This window comes from Falco rusticolus, chromosome 8, assembly GCF_015220075.1.
Source record: "Falco rusticolus isolate bFalRus1 chromosome 8, bFalRus1.pri, whole genome shotgun sequence".
Classification (NCBI taxonomy): Eukaryota; Metazoa; Chordata; class Aves; order Falconiformes; family Falconidae; genus Falco; species Falco rusticolus.
Window position 1 is genome coordinate 30,064,566 of NC_051194.1, and position 27,378 is coordinate 30,091,943.

A 27,378-nucleotide genomic window follows, 5' to 3' on the forward strand; every position below is an offset into this window, starting at 1 on the left:
TAAATAAATGTCTTCCAGGAGGTAGAATATCATCTTTTTAGCTGCTGGAGTGACAGGTACCAGGCAGCATGCAGCTCATTACAGAAAGCGGTCCAGGAGCTCTTGGAGGGGGGACCGTGGCAGTGCCAGGCATCAAACACAACTGAAAAGGACAAACCAGACTGATAATATCCCATGACCCCATATGTAGCAGAATGGCCAATCAGAAGGCAGTTATTGTTGTTATATGTTATTTGCTGCTTTCTGTGAAGCTTAAATTCATAAATGTGACAGAGGAGAGAGCTATTGTTTGTTCCAGCCATAAAACCTGCCTTTGCTAAAGACCTTTCCCCTATTCTTGACATGCAGGGGAGGTAAAAAGCTTTGAAAAATCACCTGGTAAGGTTAAAAACCAAACTATCTTTGTGATCAAAAGCTTACCAGCCTGATCAAAACGCTTCAACTGAAGGCCCTTTTTGACAGGGAGTATCCGAGGAGATTCATACACCGCCCCCACACACTTCCTTTTATTCTCTCCACATATCTTTACTTGGTTTACTTGTTTATCCTCTCTGCCAGCTACCCCAGGCTCAGGAAAGTGTTTACTGTGCTAACTTGTGATGATCCCATATGCTTGTAGGTATGTGTTTTGTAAGACATGCTTAGCTGTGTTGGTAAAACTAAGAATAATAGTAAATTTCAAAGAGCATTTTGCTCTTCAGTACTCTGGTGTCATTCAAGAGAAATTTCTGTGATATTTTAGGAACGAGCTCAAGACTTCCAACCACGTGCAACTCCAAGGAGGGCAAATTCTGCAGCCTGAGATGTATTTTACTGGTTTTTAAATTTATCCTCCAGTGATCTGAGTATTTATGGTAGGATAAAAATATAACAGCTTAGGATTGTATTATATTATCTTATATTGCAATCTGTTGGGATTTCAATGTTCTGCAATTTAGTCCTCCTAGACTAAACTGCTCTTCAGTCTGTCAGCTTGTCTGTCCTTGCCCCATGTGTAGTATCAGAAGGTAAAACAAGATTTTTACGTGGCCCACAGGCTCATCTGAAGCTGTACTGAACCACACAGGACTTGCAGCACAGTTAGACATCCCTCAGGGGAAATACTCGTAGCTCTTACCATCTCCCTTTTAACTTGTCAGCCTGTGAGGCTGATCACCTTGTGCTGCAGCTTTATGGGTCTGTAATGAGACAGTTGATCTGGAGGCACTTGTGTCTGAGCCATTTTCTGCTCTTGTGCTGGTGAGAAGCAAACACACACCTTGGGCATGTGTGACTGCAGGAACTTCTGCAGTGCTTCAGGAAAAGTGTTGAGCAGTTTAAGTGACTTGATCCCACCCACTTATTGTATTTTCTGAGAAGATCAAACCTTTGTTTTGGCTTCTTCAGTGAGGGGGAACTTTCTAAGTTACTAATAAAGAAAAATCAAATGTGGACAGTGAACCTGAAGGTAGTATGGATTTTGTGTTAGTATGAGACACTGGGTCTTTAACAGATCCTGGCTATACTGCTATGGGTTAATTGACAAACTTTACTAATAGCTGTGTGTACTTAATCAGTTTGCTATGTCTCATCTTACCTGGTTGCCCATCAAAAATGAGGCAGTATGAAGCTGAATTATTTCCTCAGATGCATGACTCTGTTCAACCTACTGCATGTCAGTCTAGGTGCAGCTACTACAGCTCATCACTTCAACTTCTCTCTTTTTGCTCAACCTGTAGCTAGTCAAGGACTGAATTCTGTCGTGAATCTTGTTCTAACAAAAGCCATGGTATTTCTGCCAAAAATAAGCTGTATCTGCACAGCCAGTAGTTATATCTTATGATGACTTAGAATAGAAATCAGATGGATAAATGCACTGACAGGGTGAGCTAATGGCCACTCCCTTAATAAGGGCTGTAATTTGAAGAATGCAGAATCTGTTTGTCCACCCGCATGGGAATTCCTCTCTCGGGAAGAATAACTGGCTGGTTAAACCCACAAATCTCAATGCATGTTTTATTGCACATTTATTTTTAAAGATCAAGCAGTTCTGAAAAGGACTGAGATAGAACTTACCTGGAAGTCTCTGAAAAATTGCTTTCAGGCAATTAAGTCACTGCCTCTGCAGTGCTGCCTGCCCACAGAGGTGGGCAGTGTGTATGCTGTCCTTATCCTGCTCACCTAGGTGTGCTTGGCGTGGAAATGCGTTAATATGTAGAAAGTTTAGTAAGATCTAAAATTTGCGAAATACTACAAATTCTTCCTGGGAACAGGCTGCAGTTTTCCTTCAGGCTTGTGCTTTTTTATTTCATTAAACATTTGCCTGTTTTGATTAAATCAGTGGTTTCCTTGTTTTATTAATCTATGCACTCTTCCTTTCTTCTCCATGTGCATGTGTCTGCATTAGTGTCACAGGACAAGGCAGTTTTGTTATTGAGAGCTGGAGTGTAACTTGTGTTTTGCAATTTTATAAATACTTCTAACGGCAGGTGAAAAAAATAATTTTATCCTTGGTCTGAGAAAGCATACTGCAAAGCAGCATTTGGTTTAAACAAAATCTAATCCTTCTGCTGATCTTATGGATGGGCTTGTTCCTGCTGAGATGAACTGAAGCCCTATGGAGTCGTATATGCAAGGACACAGCCCTGTTCGCATTGGTTTAAATAGAGTAGCTGCTCTACGGCATTTGTGAAGCTGGTATTAAAGCTGTATGTTTTGAAATTCATGTTATTGCATATTATATGTTAGTCCTTATTACTCCCATAGCCCACTTCATCTTCAAAGTATTTTGAAGACTTCCTGGATCAGGCCAGCAAGCTCTTAATGAGCAAGATATAAAACCTTGCTGACTGCAATGGAAGAGAAACGCAGCCCTGTATGTTTGAGCCAGAGCAGTAAATATAACTCGTAGTTGCGCAGCATGGTGTTCCTTGTGTGCTACAGGCTGATTAGCCACAGGAATAAATGTAGGGAGATTTATAACAGACATCCTTCAAAAGCACAAACTTAGGTTTTAGAGGTGGCAAGCGGCAGAGGTAATGATTGCTTATGTGAGAGGTTCTAGCTAGCTCAGTGGGACTATGTCAGCAGGGTATTGCTGCCACTCAGGGCAAACAACAAGAAAATCAGGTGCTCTGTCATTAGGGTCACACAAATTTTTTTAATGGTACCCTTGCAGGCAAAAGCAAGATTTCAGCTGGTGCTGACTGCTGTTGTTCAGGTATGTTATTGCATCTAGCTTGATTTACATCAGCTGAGGATCTGACCCAAGATTGATTTGCTCTCTGTAAATACAGGCAGGATTTGGGCTGATGCTCTTGTGTAGCAATTCAAAACAGAGTAAAAACTTGGCTTCAGCTCATCACTGAGCTCAAGTTTTGGTTGTTTTGTTGTTTGTGGAACGTGCAGTCTAGGGTGTTTCCCAATATTGAAGCTTTGTGTAGAAGCACGCACAGATAACAGAGCTTAGTCTGTCACAAACCTTGGTGGTATCCTTCCAGCGTTTTAAGTCCTGACTTGAAAGGACTGAATTCTGAGAAATCAAGGCACAGAATCCCAGCCCCTCTCATTCAGCAGGAACTCTCAGTGACAGAAGATAGATTCAGATTAGTAGCTGAACTAGCTGTCAAGTGCGTACCCCATGCCTCGCTGGGAACTCAGTGTGTGTTTCAGCTGCAAAGTGATAACTTAGTCTTGGACCTCCACCTCTGAGAAGGAAAGGTCAGTATTTGTGCCCTTAGTGCCTAGCAAATACCTATGTTTAATGCTGTTTCTTGCTTTCTCATATTTTCATCTTGGGAAAGTAAAAATGTTTTCTTCAAAACACATTGTAACTGAAGTTGAGCTGTCTTAAATCTTGCAAAGATCCTAGTCTACAATATGTAACTTTGACAATTAGGAGTGAGTTGAAACTTTCAGCTTACTAAAGTCCTCTGTTCTGTGCTTTAAAATCTGTGCAAATTTTCAGCCCTAGTTACATGTTTTAAAATAAACAAAAGAATTAGGAAAATTCAGGGGTAAATTCTGAAAAGGGCGCTGCTGGCATTGTTAATTTTCCTTTTTCTCCCTGTGCTCTTTCTGTGTTGAAGCTGTTCAAGTTCTTACTTTTCTGCTTTCCCTGCAAACAGTGTTTATTCATTCTAAGAAAACATCAGTTGGGTAAACAGAAGTATTTATATGTGTAGCACTGCAACTCCGACTAAGATGCAAATTGTGCTGCAGGGAAGATAGCTTGTGCTTTTCTTTCCCCTTTGCTTTTCTTTTTTGACAGTCGGTTAATAAAGACTCAACAATAAGCAGCTGCCTGTGATGTCATTTGGGACTTTGTCCACAGAGCTTGTATTTACAAGTACTGAGCAACTACATAGCAGCAGCAAACCCAACTATCAGCAAACTTTATGTCTGCTGTTAGTGGAGGACTTCAGTAGCGCTGTGGATGGTGTAGAAAGCTAACTCTGTTCTTCTAACCACAGACTTTTAAAGCTTGGTAAATAAACACTGGATAAACTCAAGAGAATTTCTGCACTGCAAAGACTTCTTACGCTTTTGAGTTCTCCAGGGCTGGCATGTTTTGACTGAACTGCTGCAAGTAAGACTTTTGCTGTTTTGGTGTTTTTATCATCTCTGTAATGCTTATTTTCTTTAGGAGTGTGTCAGCATTGCTATTTGTAGTTTTGCTTTAATTAAAAGAGCAGCAAGTATGTAGTTATTAGGAGTAATTACAAGCCATGCATCTGAGTATGGTTGAGCAGCAGAGTAAAGGACAAATGAAAACTTGATTCTGGCTTTTGTTTGCATGAGATTATGCTGAAGTGGCTCTCTTAATTTAAGTGATGAAATTCTAGGATTCTTAAAATCTCATGAGAACTGTCATTGCCTGAACAAAAAACAGTCTGTCTTAAGATTGTTCCTTTATCATTTCACAGTATTTATTTGAATATTCAAAATTACTTTGAATTTTTAATATGATTTCCTTATGGTTTTTAGTACAGTTGTCTTTAAAAATTGTTTTGCTGCTTATACAGGCATTGATTTAAAGCAAAAATTGACTTTTTTTTAATTTTTAGCCCCTGTTCAACTGCTGGAGGTATATAAATTTAAAAGAAACAATCATACAGTGCTTTGAAATCTGATGCCTTTTGGATAAAATGAGTTGTCAATTATGTGAGAAAGTAATTTTTGTTTTGTTTTGAGTGTTTGTTAGAAATCCAACAAATCCTGAAACATCAGAGCCGAAACACTAGTACACTGCTAACTGCTGTGAAAAAAACTGTTTCTATGCTGCCTGCTGTTTGTGGGACAGAACTATGTTTCTGACCACCGATTAACTAATTTTCAGGACAACTAGCTGCGATTGTCATGGAATTATTCCCTTTTTACAGAGGGGGAAACTGGCCCATAGATATGATTTATTAAAACTTAGTTTACTCACTTCAAAAGCTGGTAACAAACCCCAGGTCTCCTGCTTCTCATTTCAATCCTTCACCAGAAGCCCATTCTAAATCACTGCAATTTCAGTTGTAGTGGCTTTTCCAGGGTGTAACCTGATCACAGTACCGTGTATGAAGAACTCTTTTATTACTGTTTACCTCTATTTAATGATCTGTCTTTGTGGAGACAAAGCACATTTCTCAAGAACGAAAGCAGAAAACTATGGCAACTATATGAGGGTAAGTCAGTACAAATCAATCGTATAGGAATTGGAGGATTCCTCCTGAATTATTAGCACTATTGATTTTCGTTTGCTTTTCTTGCTGCTGGCTTTGTTTACAAGGCCTCTGGTCCTACACAGCAACAGATTTTCAGGGCTTCCTATTAAAGTTTGGGTGGCTACAACTGCAGATGCCCCTCTCAAGTGACACTGTTTCTACAGCAGTTCAAAACCTGTCTGTCTCCTCTTTTGATGTTATAATGTGGCTTGGCATGTCAATATATTGTGCAACTTAGGAGCCATTGTTCTGTCTTTGGAATTGAAGCATATTCTCCTGGGGGAAAACCCCAAACCCCATAAATTTAGCTATGTGCTGATGCCATGCAAATGGAAAAGGCTTTTGGGGTTTTAAATAGGTGCTTAAATAAGAGCGTAGTTTTATTCTTAAGTGTTCATCCTCCTTACTCAGCAATAGCAAAAATGAAAAGTTTGTGTCTTCTTTAAAAGACCTTTTTGTAGCTTGGAAGCTTCCACTGAGCATAAGAGTGAAGAACAGAGAATTGTGATAGAGCCTTTCCCTGGGGAGAAGGAACGGGTTTAAGGTTAGATGGTTTGATCTCTATCATGCTGACTCCTGTGGGCCATTCTTTCCTTCCCTCTATCACCTTGTGGCCAATAATGATGATCTACTGCTGTGAACTGATAAGAGTATTTACAATTGGAAAGTCTTCAGGTATCCTGTTGGCAAATGCCTACAAAATCTTCAAGATAATTAGAACAAAACCAGATTAAAAAAAAAATAAATGCTCAGGTGCCACTTGTCTTTCTCACTTAAATTAATTTTAAGTGCAAGTCCTAATTGTACAAATGTGAATTTTACTGCTTTTTAAGAAAACTTCATGCACTTCTCTGCTATTGTTCTTGTGCCTGAGTTGTGTTTAAGTGTTTAGAGGCTTAGATTTAAACAAGTAGAAATCCTGCCTCAGTAAACGTAAAGTGGTAGGGTACAATTCCAGTTCCACTTCAGTCAAGAGGAAATCTTCAGCTAATTACCTTAAGAGCAGAAGCAGACTCTCAAAACCTGATGAGCCCAGAGGCATTTGATTTTCATTCTCCTCTCTTACATTTCCCTTCTCACATTTACATTTTCTTTCTTGTATTCCAGTGTAGCAAATTAGGACATAGAGTGAGCTCACTTTTCAGCAGAGGGATCCCCTGGCTGAATTTTCCCTGGGTCTGAGAAATCTGCCCAAGGATACCGCACATAATCCGATAACATTCTGGGATGGCATTAAAGGGGACAATTGCCAACAGAATGTCAATTCTTTGGGCTTTCTCGCCATCTGAAAAGAAATGGAATAAGTGCAGACTCCAGCCTGTCTTCGTCTGACAAGTGGGACTGAGGTTGGGATAAAAGCCACAGAACAAAGGTGCCAAAGGGAAGCACAGTTGGCTGAGGAGCTTAGCACAGCACAGCCAGGGCCAAATGTGGCACCATGCTCTGCAGCTCCTGTGTGCTTCTGCACGTGTTCAGCTCTTGGCAGGATCGGAGTTATGCTTACAAAAAATCCGTGCCAAAGCTGCCAGAACACCTTCAGAAGTTGTAACGTCTAGTATGCCGTTTTATTACTAAAGCAGGATAAATGTACAATGTAAATAGAACATGAACCATTAACACTTGTAATACTCTGTTCTGTACTGTCTAGTGATACCACTCATGGAGCATGCAGAAACCTGAATTACATTAGGTATTCCCTGATGGTTACATAAATTAGTCATGATGTTTCAAGGATGAAAAGTTAGGTACCTATTGTGTGAAAAATACTTGGAAATCTTATACGATTCCATTGACTGCCATTCAGGTGAATCAGATAAACGTGGTTTGTACAGCAGCAGTGCCTTTTGGAAACTGACAGTAACGTTGTCTATGGACTATGAATGATGCAGACCCTGAAAAGCAGGTTGGATTATAAAGCAGTGGATAAAAATTATGTTGCTGAAATATGGTCTATTAGTATTGACACACAGCAAGAACAAATGCTACTGTTAAACTGCATGTTTGATAAGCTTTCCACAGGACAACACTATTTGTTTTCCAGACCTAAACTAGCCTCAGATAGTGTGTGCACACAATAAGCCTGTGCAGAATCAAATACATGTCACAAATTATTTTCTTTGACAGTGCTAATTGATTATTATAATTCATTGTTATCTAAATTGTTAAATTCAACAGTTTACCGCATCCTTTTGTTTCTTTGTTGCTCAGACTTAATACAAATAGGAAGAGTTAATTACTGCATGCAACAACAGAGGCGAATTTCATTGTCTGTTTCCCTTTGATTGAAGCTGTGTTGAAGCACCACCATGGATTTTCAGTAATGGTGGAGAAAAGAAGGAAGCAGGAATTCTTTTGCAGTAAAGTTGCTTTTTGGTGGTAGTTAATATTTGTATTTTGAATGGTATTCTTTTTGCAGCTGGATTATATCGTGCTTGCTTTGCCTATGCTGAGTATTACCTAATTGTACAAACTGAAATCATATGTGTGCATTCATTCTGTTCAGAATCAGTGGCACTCCTTGAGGAACACAGCACAATCTGACATGAGTAAAAGGGTTGCATTTGCTTCTAAAATTACTTAACTCCACTAGAAAGGAGCACTTGGCTTTTTTTTTTTTTTTTTTTTTTTTTTTCCCAGTGCTCTGGTGATGGCCAGAGCTGCATCTGCTGGGTAAAATGAAGTAGTGCTCTCAGCAAGGGAACTCTAGGTAGATTAAGTGATGGCTTAATTTATGCAAATTTCTAAAGCTCTGATCTACGCTGTTGTCTTCTAAGATTTGGTGTAACTTTGCTATAAAATGCTGCTCTGAAGTGATCTGGCAAAATGGTTCATAGTGATAAGATTTTGGGGGGTTATTTTGCCAGTAGAGGGCCGTGTTAAACTGGATAAAACAACTCCCTCATGGTCTCACATTTTCAGTGAGTAGCAGCTTAAAGCATATGGTTGTTTTCAAGGACAAAATGAGTAAATAATTGCATTTTTTAGAAGGTACTGAATGATTAATTATTTAAAATCAGAGTCACATTGCTTTTACAGTACAACACAGTTCTGTGTTGGTCTAATTAGACTGATTTCTGGTCTTTAAAATACATCATACCTACCTGTTTATTCTAAGCTGTTCAAGGTTGATAGATTCAGCCGTAATAAGTCATTAAGCTGACGTGATATACAGCAGCAGCATGTGCTTTTGCTATAATGACACGAATGAGAAAAGAATTGTTTTTTCAGAGGTACGGTCCCATTTGTTTTTGATGTGGCCTCTAAACTAGCAGTCATTATTCAGGCCCTAGTGCTGCAGGAGTTGACCTTTGGCAAAATATTTTGTTATCCTCAATCTTTTATACAGGCCTTTTGTGAACTCTGCACAGCTCTCATTTTGCTGATTGCATTTAAAGTCATTTATTGCACAGTGTTTGCCCTTCTAGCAGATGTTAAAGGATTCCCTGCCTCCCCCTTAAAGGCTACTCCTCTGCAGCATCTAATTATAACCTACACAAAAGATTAACAGATGTTATAATTGTCTTTACTCATTGATTAAATAGTTTCTGCATGATTTGCTCTCTCTTCCCCTCATTGCTGATTTGTGAGGTCTTTCTGGATGAGTCTCATGCATCTGCAATTTGTTAACAGTGGCTGTCTTCAGTTTTTAAGTTTTTGGGTTTGTGGTTCAGTTTGAGCAGGTTATAGATGTTCTTCTGGACAACGTGACAGAAACATGTTAAAAATGAGTGTGTGAATGCTTGCTTTGATTCCACACCTTCCTGGTTTTCCTCTTCCTTTTCACCACCGAGTCTGAAATGTATGTAAAAAGCAGACTGATTTAAATGCATATAAACTGGAGACTGGAGGGGTAAATGCTGAGATTTTCTTAGTAGTTTTCAGTTGCCACTTACAGAGGATGTTAGTGACTGAGGAAAAACAGTTTAAGAAGAATGTTCCTTGTAGGACAAAAATTCTAGTAGGACTTTCCTAGTAGGACCATTAGAAAACACTGTGTTTGCTTGGGGTTTTTTGTGTGGTTCTTTCCTCTTTTTCACCTTCTCACAAAATTAAAGTTACTCAATTCTTGGGCTAACCAACCTCTTCTGTGTTGTGTTCCCACACTGAGATGAGGGCTCTTTTCTGGGGTGGATGCATAGCCCTTCTCCTACAGCACAACAGCGCTAAGGCTGGCAATGGATGGCCTACAAATCTTTTCACATTTTGAACTAGGTTGGACTAATATTTCTTTTCAAAGAGGTGAAACATCTTGCACATGTATTTTCACTACCAGGGATTCACTTGTACTTAATTTTCCTTCCCTGTTTCGATTCTATGTAACGTTTTCCTTACTTGTTTCATTGACGCAGATATGAGTCATTGTCGAGTTCATGAAGATTTCCATGATAGTCTCTGAATGTCCCACAATTCTACGAAGCTGCATCTGTCACAGGGCCTCAGCCTGAAGTGGGCTGCCTTGCTTAATTTAGAGTTAGTGTAAGAAGAAAGCAAAGTCAATGGAGAACATTTTCTCACACATTCTCTGCCAAAACCTCAGAATGGGTTAAGGAAGAGAAACAGATTAAAGGTTTGAGGCTTGAATTATGGACTTGGTTATTCAAAAGCCATAAAACATTGTGCTGGCCCCTCGTCCATCCCCCAAATCCTACTGAAATATAAAACTGTTGCCTTGATTCCTAGTCAGAGAAACCACCTTGTGTTGAGATCGGATATACTTTCTCCTATCAAACCCCTTTTTGTATTTTTGGGTACCAAAAATACTTGTTCTGTGTGGATGTCTGGGAACATTGACTCAATTTATGCAGATTCTTGGATATGTGGGACATCCTGAGTGATTCTGCTTTCTTGATACTGTCCGGATATATATTCTCTTCACAGTGAACACCATACATAGCGCTGGCTGTGAGATTTTGCAATATAACTTACAAGGCTCTAGGTTTTTATCAGTGTTTAAAAGTTTATCTTTTACTTATAATTCATGAGTTTTATTAGCCTGAATAATAGTCTCTGCAGCACACAAAAGCGTTTCTCTGGGGATTCAAAACTGCTCTAGAAACAGAGGTACTTTGTTTGTGGAATTAACAAAGAACACTGTATCCTCCTTGTTTTTAAATGACATCTCAGTGCTCCTGAATACTTTCCATTTATGAGCTGGGGGGAGCAGATTATAGGTTCGTAATAAGAAAATTCCAGGGTGCCAACTGTGCTTGCAAAGTGTATTTTAATTATAAAGACACCTGTCCACTATAAACTTGTAATATTTCATAGAGGTCACTGAACAGCCAGCTGATGGAAATTACTTTTATTCAATACCAACCTGGTCTGAGTTTGAAACATTGATGCAGAGATGAAAGGCTAAAATCCCAATTACCAATAGTCAGATCTATCCAATCCCCATGTCAAGCTGGTGGTAAAAGGCCCAGGTGCTTTTTGCCGTTACACATGAGAAACATTTAGAAATTACTAAAAGTTCAGCTAAATTGTTAAGGATTTTTAACATCTGCTGCTACCGAAGGAAAATATTAAAGTGAAACATGGTCTAACGCTTTAATAAACAGCTCTCTGTTATGTCACTGGCTGTTAAACCTAACATTTGAGATTAAGATCTTAAACTTTACTTTGAGGTTGCACAAGTAAATGAAAGACAGTACCAAATGAACTGAAGAGACAACAATAGCACGATCTCCAAATTCTGGGGTTGGCTATTCTCCTTGTCTCTCCGCTTGACAATCTGTAGACTTGTCTTGTATTTAATTATGTGCCTTTCCTAAAACTAGTAACTTCCTTCCCTTAAGCTGCAATTCTGTCATGGTGTTATTGATTGGGAATACATCACAATGTTCATAGGAAACTATTTCTGTCACTTATATTTACCAATCTTTAATCAAGTGAATTGCTTTTCTTCTCGATTACCACAAAAATCTTGTCACAAGAAAAAGCTTTAAACAAACATTGATAGGAATTTATCAACTAGATGATAGTTTTTGGCACGGCCCTGAAAGAGGAATGGTTCATAAGGTACAACACCATGGGCAGCATGACAATGCAGAGACAGGTATATACCACAAACCCTAGGTAATATTTTCCTTGCTCTTGGCAGGGAGGTGATCTTCCTGATGGGTTCTGTCTCCCTAGCAAAGCACTAAAGTCTCACTTTTAGCCACTGGCTATTGTCTGTTGTGGTAGCAGGTTATACTTTACCTTATTTCCCTCTACCTGACCTCCAGGCCTGGATCCTGTGTGTTACAGGGGAATTCTGAGCTTGGCTTCACAGTTAAAGAGTTTATAACTCCAGGTATTGTATTTGAAGCCCACCACACCCCTGGCAGATGTATCTAACTTCACCAGCAGCGGTAGGAGACTAGATCCCCTTAGCTCCTTTCATACTTAGCTGCAATGGGGGGCTCACCCAGGTGTGAGGCAAAGCTTAAGATTTAACTCAAAGGCTCCTCACCCAAAAAGATAGGAAGGATGTGACACCTTCTTGTGGGTTTAGGACACACCCTTGGGCAAGAAGTCCCATCAAGACCCCGCCTGGCTTTCTTCTTTCACCTTCTTGGAGTCCTGTTTAGAGGTTCTCTTCTCTGGTAGCTCCAGGTAACAGCACCGTGAGCCAATAGGGAAAACCAAAGGGGAACAGCACTTAAGGCTGTAGCATCCTGCTTAAGACCTCCAACTATTAAAGAAAAAAGGGCCTAATTATTATTTTTTTGTAAATGCTGCTTTAATGCTTCCTGGTTTGCCCTGCAGGGGAGCCAGGTTTAAATCTGTAGAGGGAGTAGATGTTATCTGGCTCATTGCTTACATAGTTGCTTTCAGCTGGTTGGTGGCAGAATCTTCTCTGCCTCTGTTGGGTTTAATTCTTGTTCTAGTTTCATTTCTGCAATCAGATTGATTTTGACAGAATGCCCAAGATGTGAATGAGAACCAAGTGCCTTCTGCTGTGTTGTGCAGAATTTGGAGAAAGAATCATTCCCCTGTTTGGGTGCGTCGTGATGTACACATCTGGTAGACAGAGAAGAGTAATGATACAAAGCAGCAGTACTAATAGAAAGTTTCACTATTAAAGTCTTTGACAAAGAGGAATTATTCTGTAAATGGCACTTATATACTATATATTATTACTTTCACAGTATAGTGGAGAAACTGAGACAGCGGGAGTTATGAATCAACCTAAACCACCCACTCAAGAGCAGGGATCCAACTCAAAATATGGGCAAACACTTAGGGCTTATCTGAAAAGAAGCAAATAAGCTTTTTTCCTTGCTTATGTCCAAAACTGGTCCTCCTCCCTCACCCTCCTAGATTAGTAAACCTGATGCAGAACAAAATAGTTTAAAAGGTTATATTTAATCTTTAAATGTGCTTTCAAATTCAACACAGATCATTTAGAACATGCAAGTGTATAAACTCTTTTCCCTTCCCCACTCAAATACTGGTTGGTTTTTTTTTCAGCTGAAATTCAAGCTACACAGTAATATTGAACAACTTTGATTATTTCAAGACTGGAGATGCATAAACTATAGTCTTAAAAGCTCTACCTAAATCTGCACAGCATTACTTTCAAGAACTAATTTGGGTGGGGAAAGTCTTATTTGAGGCATTAATATGAATTCTATAAGAAAAAGTGGACAAATAATCTTGTGCCAACCCAACTGTTGCTACTGCAAGCAAAAATATCTTTCTGATTTTCGTGAATGATGAACATCTGAAATGTTGATTTAAAGGGGGTGTGGGGGGACTTGTGCCACTTCCTGTAGTTTAATGATTTTTACTTTGCATTCTAAATGGACAGATGCTTGAGAGAGAGACTAGAGAATTTTAATAGTATGCCGCCTCTTTTTCTAATATTTTCTGGATAGTACTGTATCCATAATCCCGATGTGTCGTATTATTATCTGTGATAGCAGAGTCTATGTTCTCTCCCATTTCGCTTGGTAGAACTGAGTGCAGATGAATTAGACTGGTGGAATGGCATAAAACATAGGAGAGTTATGAACCTTTTAAGTAGGAAATTCATGAATGTTTTTTAATTTACATTTTTATTATGTTTCTGGCAGACGGAAGAATTAGAAATCAGTGTGTGACAGCCAGTCTTCACACTGAGAAACTGGAGTAAGCGCTGCCAGTACCTGACTACATGGGGGAAGGACAGAGTAGCTCTTTCCCCCACCGCACAGCAAAAGCCTTTCACTCTTAATTGTGTCTAATGTGGATTACCATTAGATGTATATATATGTGTTTGTGTGTGTGTGTGTATACTGCAATGTATAAAGAAAGACACTGAGAAGAAAGGGAGAGAAGGCTCTTTTCTTCCACATCAGGGTCTTCAAACAACTCATTCCTGGCAGCATCCTCACTTTCAGTATATTTTATTGTACTTTATCCTGCCTTATTTTTTTACATGACAAGTGTTCCTTTGATTCTCTGGAAATCAATCTGTATTGGATTTCACTTTAGGTAATTTCTTCAGATACTCAGCATCATTTCCCCCAGTTTATTTCTTTTCAGCCTGTTGTCAATAACCTAATCAATTCCTCACTGTCTCTAGTGTTAGTATACGTCCCTCAAACTGGTGTAGATAGTCATTCCTTCCCATTTTAGTCTCCTCTTTGTCATTGTTTGAAACTACTATGAAGGGACTTGTTAATCGTTTCCCACCAAGTCAATACTTTAATCATCTTTGCTGCTATTGTCTGAATTCCATCAAGTTTGTCTCTATCCTTTTGGCCCAGAACTAAATTCAGTGTTTGAGATAAGATTGCACTAGAATTGCAGAGAAAAAAGAAGTGAAGGACTGTTTGGTATGCCGACACTGTTCAGTGTTCTGTCACCATCTAAGGAAATATGGATGACGACAGAACATCTTTCATTTTTAACGTTTTCATAATAGTTTTCTTGGCCATAACCTGAAGATGGAGTTTAATCGATGTGTATCTGCTCCTTTTAATTTTACGGATCCCACAGTTCTATATGCTCTGTTGTGTAAGACTAAAGTGAACTTGAATTGGCTGGGGAAATCTCCCTGGAGTTTTTCTTTATGTATACTCATTGATGTATAGAGAATATATCCCACAACAAAACTGAAGGTAGTAGAGCTGAATCATACCCTGTTGCCTTTCTGCTGTGAGCATGAGCATGAAGGAGAGATGTCACTGAAGTGTATTTGGGAATGCTGGAGCTGAATTCCTTTGAGTCTGATCCTTGGATGATGTAGGTCGGCTGAAATGAAAGTAGACTTTGGAATTCTGCAAAGACTGAACAGCTGGGGGGGCAGCTGAAGGATTTTAGAACCCACCTTTACAGGAACTAAGTTGGTTCTGGCACCTCCAAATCCAGCTCCGGTGCCACATTTATGCGTCTTGTCTGTAGCAATGAACAGAGGTGAGTCCAAGGAACTGCAGCTGTAGTTAAACTGGCCAAACTGTACAGATTTACAGGACTCTGTGAAGGTATTTGCACAGCAAAATTAGTAAATAGATGAAGAATTTTTCTGATAAAAACATGCGCAGGGTCCTGTGAGGAAAGCACCCAGAGCTGCTCAGCCTAATGAGGCTGCGTGTTCTTGCTCTGCTCCTGTGCTATAGTCTATTCTCTCAAACCAGGGGCTCAGTTCTGGTTTGGCTGGCCCTAGAAGAGACTGATGCTGTCTTTCCCCTTTTTTTCTTCCCCAGGGTGTGGACTTCAGTCGTGGTGGGGTGGAGGAGCTATTTTCAGATTATGCAGATAGACGAGTTGAGCCCTTTCTCAGTTACCCTCTTCCCAGGCCGTGAAGGGATGACATATATTTCACTGTACCTTATCTTCCCTCATTTTTTATAGGACAGAAAGAGATTACAAGCTTGATTCAGCTTCTTTTCCAGGCTGTTCTTGTAACTAATACCTTCACTATAAAGTTACTGCCTGTAATGTAAGGATAGGCCCTGGCCCACTGGGAGTATCTGTACAGCAAGGTGAAATGTGAGACACCATGTTACAACCCACAAAGTCCCACATGCGTTAGAAGCAAATTCTGCAGTCTAAACATTGAAATATTCCCTCTGATGTGAACGACTTTGGTTATCTAAGGAGGTTGTGCTGAGCTGGGTGCTGAAGATGTTACTAGTAACTGAGGAAATATTTTTACAATACTTTTTTTTTTATATTGGGACATTTCTTTTGAGCCACGTGAACATTTTGAAGAGTCACCCAGTGCTCTGTGGAGTAAAACCAGATGTCTGTACACTATCACTAAGTTAACATGATTTTAATAATTCCTCATATGTATAAGCTGGCATACATCAGTAAATAAATGCAACTTCCATTCCTTTCATCTCTGCTGCCAGGGAAGACCAAACCAAGTAGCATTCATTTGGGACACTTCATCTCACAGAACTGCTTTTGTTCACCAAAAATGTCTGTAGCAAAATATGTTTTTTGTGCACAAACTACAGAATGAGTGAATGAGAAACAAGAGAGGTGATAGTGACAAAACCTCCAAAGTATATTCAGTCTCCAGTGTCTGATGGGCTTGCATTCAGATCACCGAGCCATCCTGTGACCCTTGCGGCCATCATCCCTTTTGGCAGTGCAGGTGGAAGAGGAGGAGTGTGCACAAAGAACTGATGATTTTTAGTGGTCCCTCTGGACTATGATTAGGACAGATGGGCAGGCAGAAGAGATGCAGACTGAAATAAATGCATCTGTCTCAGAGAAGAAGGCTTCTTTAGGCACATTTCACAAGCTCATAGTTTCAAAAATTGAGTTGGCAATCCACCATTGCTTACAACAGAGACCCTGATGCAGGTCTTACATGTACATTTGAAATTCTTGGATTTTCTTGAGTAGTGCCTTGATTTACATTAATGAAACAAAAATTAAAAGAAAACACAAATCAAACGGAGCAAATCATAGGAACTTGACTGTGTATTTTAAATCCATCCCACATTTAGCTGTCTGTCAGATTCAGATGTTGGATTTAATTGCATGCATTTTTCTGAACATTGCAACATATTAGTTGAATACATATGAAATTGGTATGTTATCTTTAATGTCCTCCTAAACTAGATGCCACTGCCTCTGATGAAGATTTATAATTCAGTGTTTGAAACCTAATGAGATTGCTGTTTGTCTCCTGCCAGCCAGTCTTTTTACCATGAGAAACAACTAGCTCTAATAACGACGTACTAGGTTACAGAAGTTGCATCCATTTGATGCCAGAGGCGTCTGTTGGGATATAAATGGGATGTTTATTTTTGACCCTCAAAATCTCTACATGACCTTTTAGGTCTGTGAATAGTAACAGTGAAATTTCCTCAGGTCCTGGAGTTCAGCTTCTCTGGGTGCCTGGAACTGCCCATTCCTGACCTAAGCTTGGCTGTGGCTCCCAAGGGAGACAAATGTGTGTTGAAGACCCCAGAGGCAGCTGATGCTGTTGCTGTGTTCAGAGCATGCCTTTTGCAGATTAACAGCCTAGGTTGCAAAACATCGCTGAAAGAGGCTCAATGGCTAAGGGAATATATCTTTACCATATATATATATATAACCTATATCACCTAATTTATAACAGTATCTAGTAAAAAAATAACATTAGAAATTCACCCAAGGAATGGGAGCTTTGGATCTAATGTTTTCTTCAGCCTGAATAGCCTCAGTCTTGCTTGACTATCTCTTTCTCAGATACAGTTCTTAAAACATTCAGAAGGTTTTTATTTCAGTGCAGGAGCTAAGGATACACAAACACCATTGTCATAATCTGTTTTTTATTGATGATAACACTGTAATATATCCTGTTCTTCCATGCTGTCCTGACAACAGATTCATGCTTTCTGTCTGCTTATCTTTCATCATTTTTGTCTCAATAATTTTATTGCATGGTATGAATGCTTCGTATGTCCCATAAAAAGCAAACAGGGGAGGGTAATCCTTTGACCTTTCCAGCATTCTTTGGTGTAATTTACTGGCGATTCTTCTCCTCCCTGCAGCATGGCCCTGAAACCCCATGATAAAAATGGACAGCCAGTCCAAACAGAAAATGCTGAAAAGGTTAAAGCTTTGATTATGTTAGTCTATAAATGTTCATAGCCTTTTTTTTTTTTTTTTCCCCTGAAAGAAAATGAGAGCTGAAAATGGCAGTGGATGAATCATGCTTATTACAGAATACGGAAATTATATTGGTTCAGCCCGTTCTTGTTAGCGCTGAAAGAACGTAATCTTATGCCCTCTCATTTTATGTCACTGCAACCCACCTTATCCTCTTAAATGAATGCATGCATCCTTTTAATTAACCTGGTGAGATACTGAGATATAAATCTTTTAAATGCTTCTCATGCAATTCATCTTGACAGCTGTCGTAGTAATAACATCTTTAATGCCGTATTCTTTATTTTCTGATTTATTGAAATTCCTGGTATTATTTTGAACACACTGATAGGTTTGCTAGATTTAAGCCCTTAATCTTAACTTGTTTAAATCCTAGAAGCAATGCTATAGAAAGCTTTACTGGTTATTTAGTTTGCTGAATAAATGGAAGATTATCTTGCACGAAGAAAGCATAAATGTATTTTGAAAACTGTGGTTGAAACAAGGGTTGCATTTAGTAGCTGAGATGCTTTATTTTAAATGCTGTGTTTCTAGAACATTGTACTAAAAGTCTGTCCTATGCTGCAAGTGATCACCAGTCAAAAATTGCATGAGACTATCCTATGTGCTCTACTGCTTCCCTTTCAAGGGGTGAGGTGAGAGCAGGAGAGATTCTCAGCATTTTACTCTCAAGTTAGTCAACCCTCCTCAGTTTCTTTGTAAACTGCTATGTGTCAGTGTCACTGTGATTAATTAAAATCACAACAAAGATGAGAAGGTTCCTTGTCTAGCTCTGGTCCTTCCTGTACTTCCTTGGGGCTACTTTACCCTGGCCTTGTGGGTGACCACTGGACAGTTTTCAACCAGAGCTAGAGGACCATTGAATAGAGAGTGTTTTGGGTCCCAAAAGAACTTGCAAGGCATGGCTGGCTCAGTGTGGTGCCTCTACAGTTCCAATATCTTTTGGAACAGCTTGAGGGGTTGTAAGAAATTTGAGGTGAATCAAAATCAATTATCCCTCAGGAAAACAAAAGAGAACTAGGAAGGAATCTCTTTCTATCTAGATATTTTCTGACTGACCTGACATATTTTTTTAACATAATTTCCCAAAGCCAGTCAGAATATCTAGACATGTAGGCAGAATGCTACAGCAGTGCTGCGTTTGCTGCCTTGTAAGTCCCATAGTATTCTACTTATCTAAGCATTTTAGGTTCCTGCATTGGAATTTTTCTAATTTAATTAACTCATTAATGCTGGCACATGGCACATTCTCCTTCCCTCTCCACAGAAATGTGGCTTGCTTATCCAAATAGCAACCTAATCCAGTGGGTGTGAATGTGCAGCATATACGTTAGTGCTAACAAACTGCTGACCAGCCTAAGCAAATACCTGGGAGTACTGGGTATTAGGCAGGCATGCCCTGCTTATGGCATTGCTATGAAATACATTATGGGCAAAACCAAAAACCATTTAGCTAAGTTTCAGGTTGCAGAAATGCCGATGTCGCTGTAGTGCTCTGTTTCCCAAGTGCTGAAGTTTGAAACATCATCTCAAAAGAGAATTTTGGAATTATTTTTCCACTTTATCACTTGAAATCATGAGCAGGTTAAGTAGCGCGATGGGGAGAGATAGGATTGTGGTAATGAAACCATTTTCATGGATCACTTTTAATTACTAGGCAGAATTTTCTCATCTTTTGTGAAGGTGGGTTTTTTTGCTGTTACTGCTCTGACGCTTTGAACACTCTACCATTTAAAAGAAAACCACCAAAGGGAAATACTCAAACTAGTGTTTGTGGCTGGTCTATACCTGGGAAGATAAATGTAGTGATTTTATAGACCTGAACAATCTATGATCTGTTGAATACACATGAATTCTTAATTCTGGAATCTTTTTTTTCCTTCCAGTTCTGAAAAGGCCCAGACAAACTGTACCATACTTATTTACCCCTTTTCCTACAAAGACCACAACAAAAGGAAGCATACACACACTGGTGTTAGCACCAGAGCCAGCAAAAAACCACAGCTGGACAATGACAGATTCAGTTAAATTCGATTAAGTTCTTAGGAAACTGAATCACTCCGGAGATTGGTAAGGAGATAAAAAAAATCTGTCATTTTTACATCACCTGTTCATTCTAACTAACATTTGTATTGATGACAATCTTTACTTTCTCATAGCTGCTTCCTGACCTATGCTACTGATAGTATTTTCCTTCTTTCATTGCTGAGGGATAATATCAGTTCTGCTTATTCCCTTTCCATCTTAAAGTATGGCAGGGCTATCAGGGTAGAAAAAAGGTAGTCGCTGTGTAACTTTGGCCCCATTCCATTACCCAGTAGTGGGATGTCCACATCATAAAACCTGTCCTGTTGTTAACACCTCAGAAAGACAAGCAGCCTGCAGAGGGGGAGTACCTTGCTGCCCTACGGGTGTTTTGCCTGCTGGCAGCGTTAAGGTGTGCAAAGCACAGGGTGGGGAGGCTGCATTACATCTATCCTGAATTTAAACAAAAGGACACTAGTTTGCAGAGCTGTCATTTTTGTCATGTGTCATAACTGCTAAATTTATACTCATTTGTAAGAGACAGAAAAATAATTACAGTCCCTTTCCAGTTACCAAAGAGATATACTGTGTGCTAGTTCCCAGCTGGCATATGTTGGCATAGCTCTGTTGAAATGTAACTGCAGTTTCAAACTGTCTGAAAATATCTTGGATGCTTATCTAAGGAATATAATGTTATACGTGTTCATCAGCTAAAGCAATATACATCAATCATCCTTTGTAACTACTAGAAATGAAGAAGGTAGTATAATCCAGGAAATTTCTTGCATAGATTTTAGAGAGTGCTTTTCTATGTTAATCACACCATTTCTCCAGGGCATAGTTTTAGAGCCGTCTCCCAAAGTAATGAACATTCTTGTATTGAGTACTAAAAATACTGCACTTTAGGATATATAATCAAGCTGATGCCTCTGGCTTGCTGGCTTTATGAACAGTGAGGATATACCGTATTTTAGCAAGATCCCACTTAGGTCTTCCCCTGAGAGCTTTTTCTGTGTCCATACAAAACCTTCTTCCTGAGCTCAATGCAAAACTGAGAAGCCAGTAGGCAAACATCTGGGACCTGCATTCTGATAGACTGATCCCCATATACTTCTCGAGGATACAAGCTTAATCACCGAGTGCCTCTAACTTCAGTGCCTTCCCCAATGTGCTCAACATAGATGAACTCAATAGTCCCTTAGAGAAGAGTCCTACAGTGAAAAAATTTCCTGCAGCACAAAGAACTGTAAGATGTGCCCCTAAAGATTTAGCAACGTGCATATGTGAGTGTATTATCAGTGAAGACACCATAAATCAGAAGTGACTTTGCAATAGTTCACAGTTCAGCCGAGCTAAATGGGACAGTCAGAGTCTGAATGCTGATCACTGGGGTCTCTGCTGTAAAGATATCGACAAGCAAAGTGGTCAGGGAAGGCGAATAAATTTCTAGTCTGTTCTCTTGGTAACACAAGAATAGTATTTCTGATGATTGGGCAAACTGGTTCTCAGTGCTTTTGCATTTCAAGACTGTTCCATCTGGATGAGCATTCTCCTCCGCTGAGTTTCCCAGTGGATGTGTTAGCTCCGTTTTGAATTGTTGTTAGTCTTTTGGTGGGTCTCAGAAGAAGAGAGATTTACCTGGGAGGGTCATTTTTTCTCTGTGACAAGCAGTACTATGCACAAAAATGACCATTCCAAGATGGAAACTTGTTCTGTTTTTGTTAAGTACTTCACTCTGATGATTCGTTTTCTTTAAAGGCTTCCCGAGTTGGGTGCTTTGAGGCACCAGCGTATGTAGGAACAGGTGATGTATTGAATTGTCTTGTGTTATAATCACCTTTGATTCAAAACTGGGTTTTGCAAGTGGGTACAGCTGTAGGTTGTTAACTCTTCAGGAGAGATTTGTGACAGCTTGCTAATGGTAACATGCCCAGAGATTTTGGTTTCCGTGGTGTGTAGGGGGGAAGGAGTGGAGTCTGCAAATCTGAAGCTGCTTCAACAGTACATGAGTAGGGCCACGTACTGTGCTAGGTAGGGCTACAGTAAATCCGCTGCTTGAAGTGCCCAAGGCAGCATAGCATTTAAGCTATAGGAATAATTAATAATAATCCTTTCTCCTTTTACTTCTAAACTGGAATCTGGAGTGCGTCCACCAAATACCTGCAGACAGAAACTTCAGGTATTTGTTCATATTAAATACTTGACCTTCTATGGGGATAATTGGCTCCAACTGTAGTCTCACTTGCTCGCTCCTAAGTGGTTCTGTGTTCACTGATCAATAAAGACTCCCTTGGTGGAAGTCATGCTCTCCAGGCATGATAAATGCACAGAAGAATGATATAAAGATTACATAAGGTCTTTCTTTTGCTAATTTCTGGCATAATCACAAGAACAGTGTAATACCTTTCCTCTGTGTTTGTTCAAATCTATGGTGGTATTTCTTTTGAGACATGATAGCTAATCAGGAAACAATGATAATGATGCGATAGCACACTATTCAGATTCCTTATTAGCTGAATTAAATAGTGTGTGTAGCTTTTGGATCGGTAGCTATAAAAAAGAAGCAAGGGCTTACAGGTAAACTTGGAAAAAAGCCACAAGGCAGGAATGATCACAATGCAATAACTAAGATTTTCCTACTATTGTGTGTATATGTTCTTATTGTATGTGTTCTTTAGATGTGTATAGAGGCTAATTTTTATCCATTTTGGAGAAAATGGCATGAATTCTGGTCTTGCCTAAGTGTAAACCAGAAGTACAAAACAAGTATAGGAGACACCAGGTGGTGTTTAATAGAAGGCTGAATTTCCACTGCATGGCTTGATAGCTGGGCCAATTACAGTTTCCCCGTGGGAAGTATTTTTCAAGAGCAGTCCCGGCTGTGATGCCCACATTGTACCTGATGATCCCAGTGTGTGCCTCTGGGAGCCCTCTAAATTCCAGCTGGTTTCAGAGGCTCAGCCTGGGGCATCCCGCTCCCCTTGTGGGCAGCCTGTGCTTGGCTCACGTTCAGGCTCCTGCGTGCCCTCCTGGCAGAGCACTGGGGACAACCTGAGGAAAGAGTTGCCGTGGTTTTATCTGCTTCGTATCGCCCCAGCAACAGATGGGAGTGTTCACAGGTGCATGAGAAGTCAGGTCTATCCATAGGCATGCAAATATATCTGGAGGGCACATGCAAGGCTTCGTTTGGGAATGCCAGCTGTGTTACCCTACAGCCAAGCCCAGTGGTATTTGTGCATCACCTGGCTGTGACTGAAGGTGCTGTTCACATTAAGTAAACAAGGATCAGAAACAGACAGATTTGTCTTTGTTTTTCAGTGAAGTGTGATGTATCTAGGTTTAGCATTAAGTAGCACTGTATGAATATCTCAATCTTACTAGAGTTATGTTTCTAAATAGGCTTCCACATCAAATCTTGCCTAAAAAATGGGGACAAATTCTTGTAGTGAAAGCTTTTTGTCCTTAATGGGAGTTAGCCCGGATTCAGAGATACGGGATGTTGCCCTGCGATACAGTAAATGCAGTCACTATGAGATGCAGGAGAAAATTCCTGTATTTGGCTCTGTATCTATGAGTGTATCTGTCTACCTTAACTTAGACTAGATTCTGATTTCTGTTACTATTCTGCTGCTTTCTGTAAATCCTGAATAAATTCATTAGCTTTGCCCATGTTCCTGAATCACACACAATAAATATTACCTTAAAATGCAAACTAAAACTTTAAAATACACATATCAGGAACATTTAGGAAAAGAGTGTGCTGGTAGCTGTTACTTGTACCTGCAGCTTGGTTTTAGTAGAAACCACCAGCCAGGAATAACCAAACCCTACAAAACTGAAAAGACTAATTCCGTCTCTGCTAGCTTTATGGGGTGAAGTTGCCCAGCCGCTCTGTACAGGCAGTGGGACTGTCTGATTATCACAGCAGAATCTTTGACCTTAAAAACTTAAGGAAAGTGCTGAGGGCATTAATCTCTCATTAAGGATAATGGGAGTTGAAAGCTTTTAGAACTCTCCAGGATTAAGTCCAAAATTTGTACATCATAGTAGCAGCGCAGATGTGCCAACAAGCAAGCAGGGCTTGCTGAGGAGTGCAATTAATGTGAACAGAACTGTTTCCCTCCCTGCCTCCCCCTCCCCAGCCCCAGGTAACTCATTGGCTCTGCAAATCCTGCTGCCAGCCCAGTCCAAAAGAGACTGTGTGAACATGGGGTGTATTGGTAAAGACAGTAGTAGCAGATTTTCATTTATTTATTTATTTTAAATTTGAAAAGTGACCCAAACATATTGGAAATATTTCTGTCTGGAGAGTTTAGCTTTTTTGGCACAGAAAATTTGTTCCTGGAACACAGCCTACTATAGGCACAAAGTCATTAGCTGCTGGGTTATTGCAAAGTTAATGATGAAAAGACAGAAACTGCTAAGTAGGATATTGAAATGTGCACTTAATTATTATTTTTTTTTCAGTGACTCTGGAAACAGTCTGACTTTTCTAGTTGATCAAAAGAAAAACAAATAACCTCAGCTATGGAGAGAAAAAGACAGCTACAAAAAAGGGAAATTGGGAAAAGACTTTCTCTGGACAGCAGTCTTGTGGTAAGAATGAATATTTACTCCATTTACTGAATATACCTTCTGTCATAAAATATAGTTGTTAAGAGGCAATACTCATAATGACGTACATTTTAAAGATGTTAATCTATACATCACAATATCACAATCTTTAGTGATTTTTAAGATTCTCCAAAGCAAAAGTACTGGAGGAATTTTACAGCATCCTAAATAGAAACTTGTCGTCATATAAAAGCATGTCCCTAAATTCATTTGATTTACACAAGAAAGGAATCCAGACAAATGTACCAAAAATGTAATTAAAATCCTACTGAGCCTCTGAGTGATCACTGTATTCCTTTATACTTAGCCCATGAGAGCTGTAGGTAGCTGAGGTCATTTAATCAGAAATGCTTGTTTTACAATTGAGTATACTAAGAAAAAATTAGTTGACTATAGCGAATGCATAAACTACTCTAATATCACCTGAAATATAAATGCCACATACTGTAAAATAATTGGGTTTGCTATACATAGGATTTGAATTGTGATTTGTATTCTAGATTTATTTCTAGTTAATTATTTCAAACAATGACTGAGATTAACAAGGAGTTTTTATAGCTGTACTATAGATACACGACTAGAAAAAGGTCATAGGTGTTGAACAGTTGTATAAGAGGATAAACATGCCGATGTCAAGTACTCAGCATGCTAGTTAACAAATACTGAAAGAAGCAAAGCCGAGAGAGCCAAGGAAACCCATTGAAATTCGTAGAAGTTGTCTTCTGAGGAAGTTTGGTCCTGGGTGTTGATAACGGAGCTGCCTCTGGGTTTTTTTGAGTACTCATATGGCTGGGACTGGTGCTGGGAACTGCTGGAAGCAGGTGGATTTGGCATTGGTAGCTACCAGGGCCACCTGTGAACACTGGTTTGTCTCCTTGCATGAAAGCCACAAAATATTAAACTTTGCCCAGTGCCACTCATAAATAATAAGTCAAATGATTCATGAAGCAGTACTTGGTTAGAGGGAAAAAAGAACAGCAGCAAGGTAGCAGGACACCAGAGAATAAGCAAGCACTCCCTTCCCAGAATGTACCAACACTCGTTTGAAGTCCTCATCTCTGACGACCTCTTGAGCAGATACTTCTAATGTCCTGTGACATCTCTTTACTCACAGGTAGTGACTGTGGGACCCCAGAGCCCTGTTGCCTGCTATGCTGGGCAGCAAGGTCTCATCCATGCCTGCACTAACCCCATCACCTGAGCTGCCCACAGCCCCCCCTGGCTAGCTGCTCCTGCCTCACCTGCACCGTGGCTTGCTGTTGATATTTGCTCCACCGAAAAGGCTACAAAGACCTCCTAGAAAATAGAAACTCTTCTGTCCCATCTCTTTGGTCTGAATTCTGTATCCCCATGCTGTAATGTAGCCCTAATTTGTGGTGACCATTTGTCTCGGACAAATTTGAAATGATTAGTCTACCTTGATTTTTACACATAATTACAATTATGTAATTTCCTTCCATGCAATACTTGTGCTTTGGGCTTTGGGTTTTTTTTCAAAGTAAAAAGCCCAGTGACATGCTACAAGCAGTGAATAGGGACAGAGCAGGTTTCAGTCTATGCACTGATGCCTTTCTTGGTCTGCTGTGCTCTGCAGCAGGGGTGGGGGAGGCAGTCCCTCCCTCCCAGGTCCCAGCTGCTCTGCAGGCCCTCAGGGGCTCTGCTTTTCTCCTTAGGTCTGAGCTAGAAGGTCTTCACTGCTCACGTAGTGTCAGCTGGCCGGTGAGGAAATGTGCAGAGCATGTTTCAAAAGGGGTCTGTTCTTTTCCTTAGCTTTGAAATGGCACTCTTTATGATGAGGATGAATTACATCCCCTTATTTTGAAATAAAAATAGTTAGAGAGAAATAAAAGTAGTGAAGAATAGTGAGTCCTCCTCCAGACCCTGAAGCTGATCTCAGAAGCTTAACGAGAAGCTGTCTAAGCTCCCTCCTGTTCAGGCCTTGCAACTCAGTGCTCTGATGGTGAGAAGTAGTTCTTTTCAGGTTGTTCAGCCGGCAACAAAATGTGCCTTCTCAGCTTGCCTGTACTCAACAGGCCACGTCATGCTCCCAGAACTGTTAAAACTGTTTCAGTTGTCTTCTAGCTTGTGGGCAGAGGAGGTAGGTTTAGTATGAACTCACAATTTTATCTAATATACTCAGAGTCAAACAAAATCTGGCAGGTTTTTTATGCTCAGAAGTGTGTTTATTCCCAGGGCCAAACTTTGTTACTAGTTCTAGGGATGCACACCCCTGAAATAGACTCCAGCCTAAATCCTGCAGCTAGAATGTACTGCTGCAATCCAAACAATCAGCCAAGAACTGTCAATATTTATCTGGAGAAAGAAACCCTCATAGAAACTGGGGACTGAAAGCTAAGGGAAACGCTAGCAATTGTGAATTTTGCACAAACATATTGCTTAGTATGGCAAATCAGTACTGGTTTTCCCTACAAGTTTTCACCAAGGTAATGAACTAGACAGCCTTTACTTAATGCATTAAGATAAAACTTTGCTTTTCCCTGAGGTGACATGGTCTGTTGTGTGGACAGGACCAAGGAACTAGGTATTTCTGGCTTCCAGTCTCACCTGCTGCTAGTTTAGACTTCATTTATAGCCAAGACATTGCTCTATGCTTAATTCTTACCCTTTCCTATTGGTAAGGGGGGAGCAGAGAGAGACATTTGCCAATGTCATAAGGAATATTGTGTGCATAACACCATCGGAAGTGCTTTGTGTAATAATTAGCGCTACCTGCATGTTAAAATGCCCATAAGGACTTAATTAGAGGGCAAACAGAAACTGTCGCTGTATGAGAAGGTGATACTTTATCCCTGCTCTTCAGCAAGTGGTAAGTAGGGTGGGAGACTGTACGGAGCTGAAAAATGGTCTTCAGGCAGTGGCTTGAGGTTGATAAATTTATGCCGATATGTGCCAGTTGAAGATCTGTGGCTGATTAGCTCACATTGGTGTGAATGTGTTGAAGGAAATGTGC

The 27,378-nt window shown here is 39.9% G+C and overlaps 1 long non-coding RNA gene across 1 annotated transcript in view; it reads left to right on the forward strand.

Moving 5' to 3' along the window:
* Positions 1-4,375: 4,375 nt before the first annotated feature.
* LOC119152425 overlaps positions 4,376-27,378 on the forward strand; it is a 126,544-nt gene continuing 103,541 nt past the window's right edge. The window contains exons 1-2 of the long non-coding RNA XR_005105775.1: positions 4,376-4,567; positions 24,261-24,389. This is a non-coding gene — a long non-coding RNA (uncharacterized LOC119152425). The remainder of the gene's footprint in view (positions 4,568-24,260; positions 24,390-27,378) is intronic.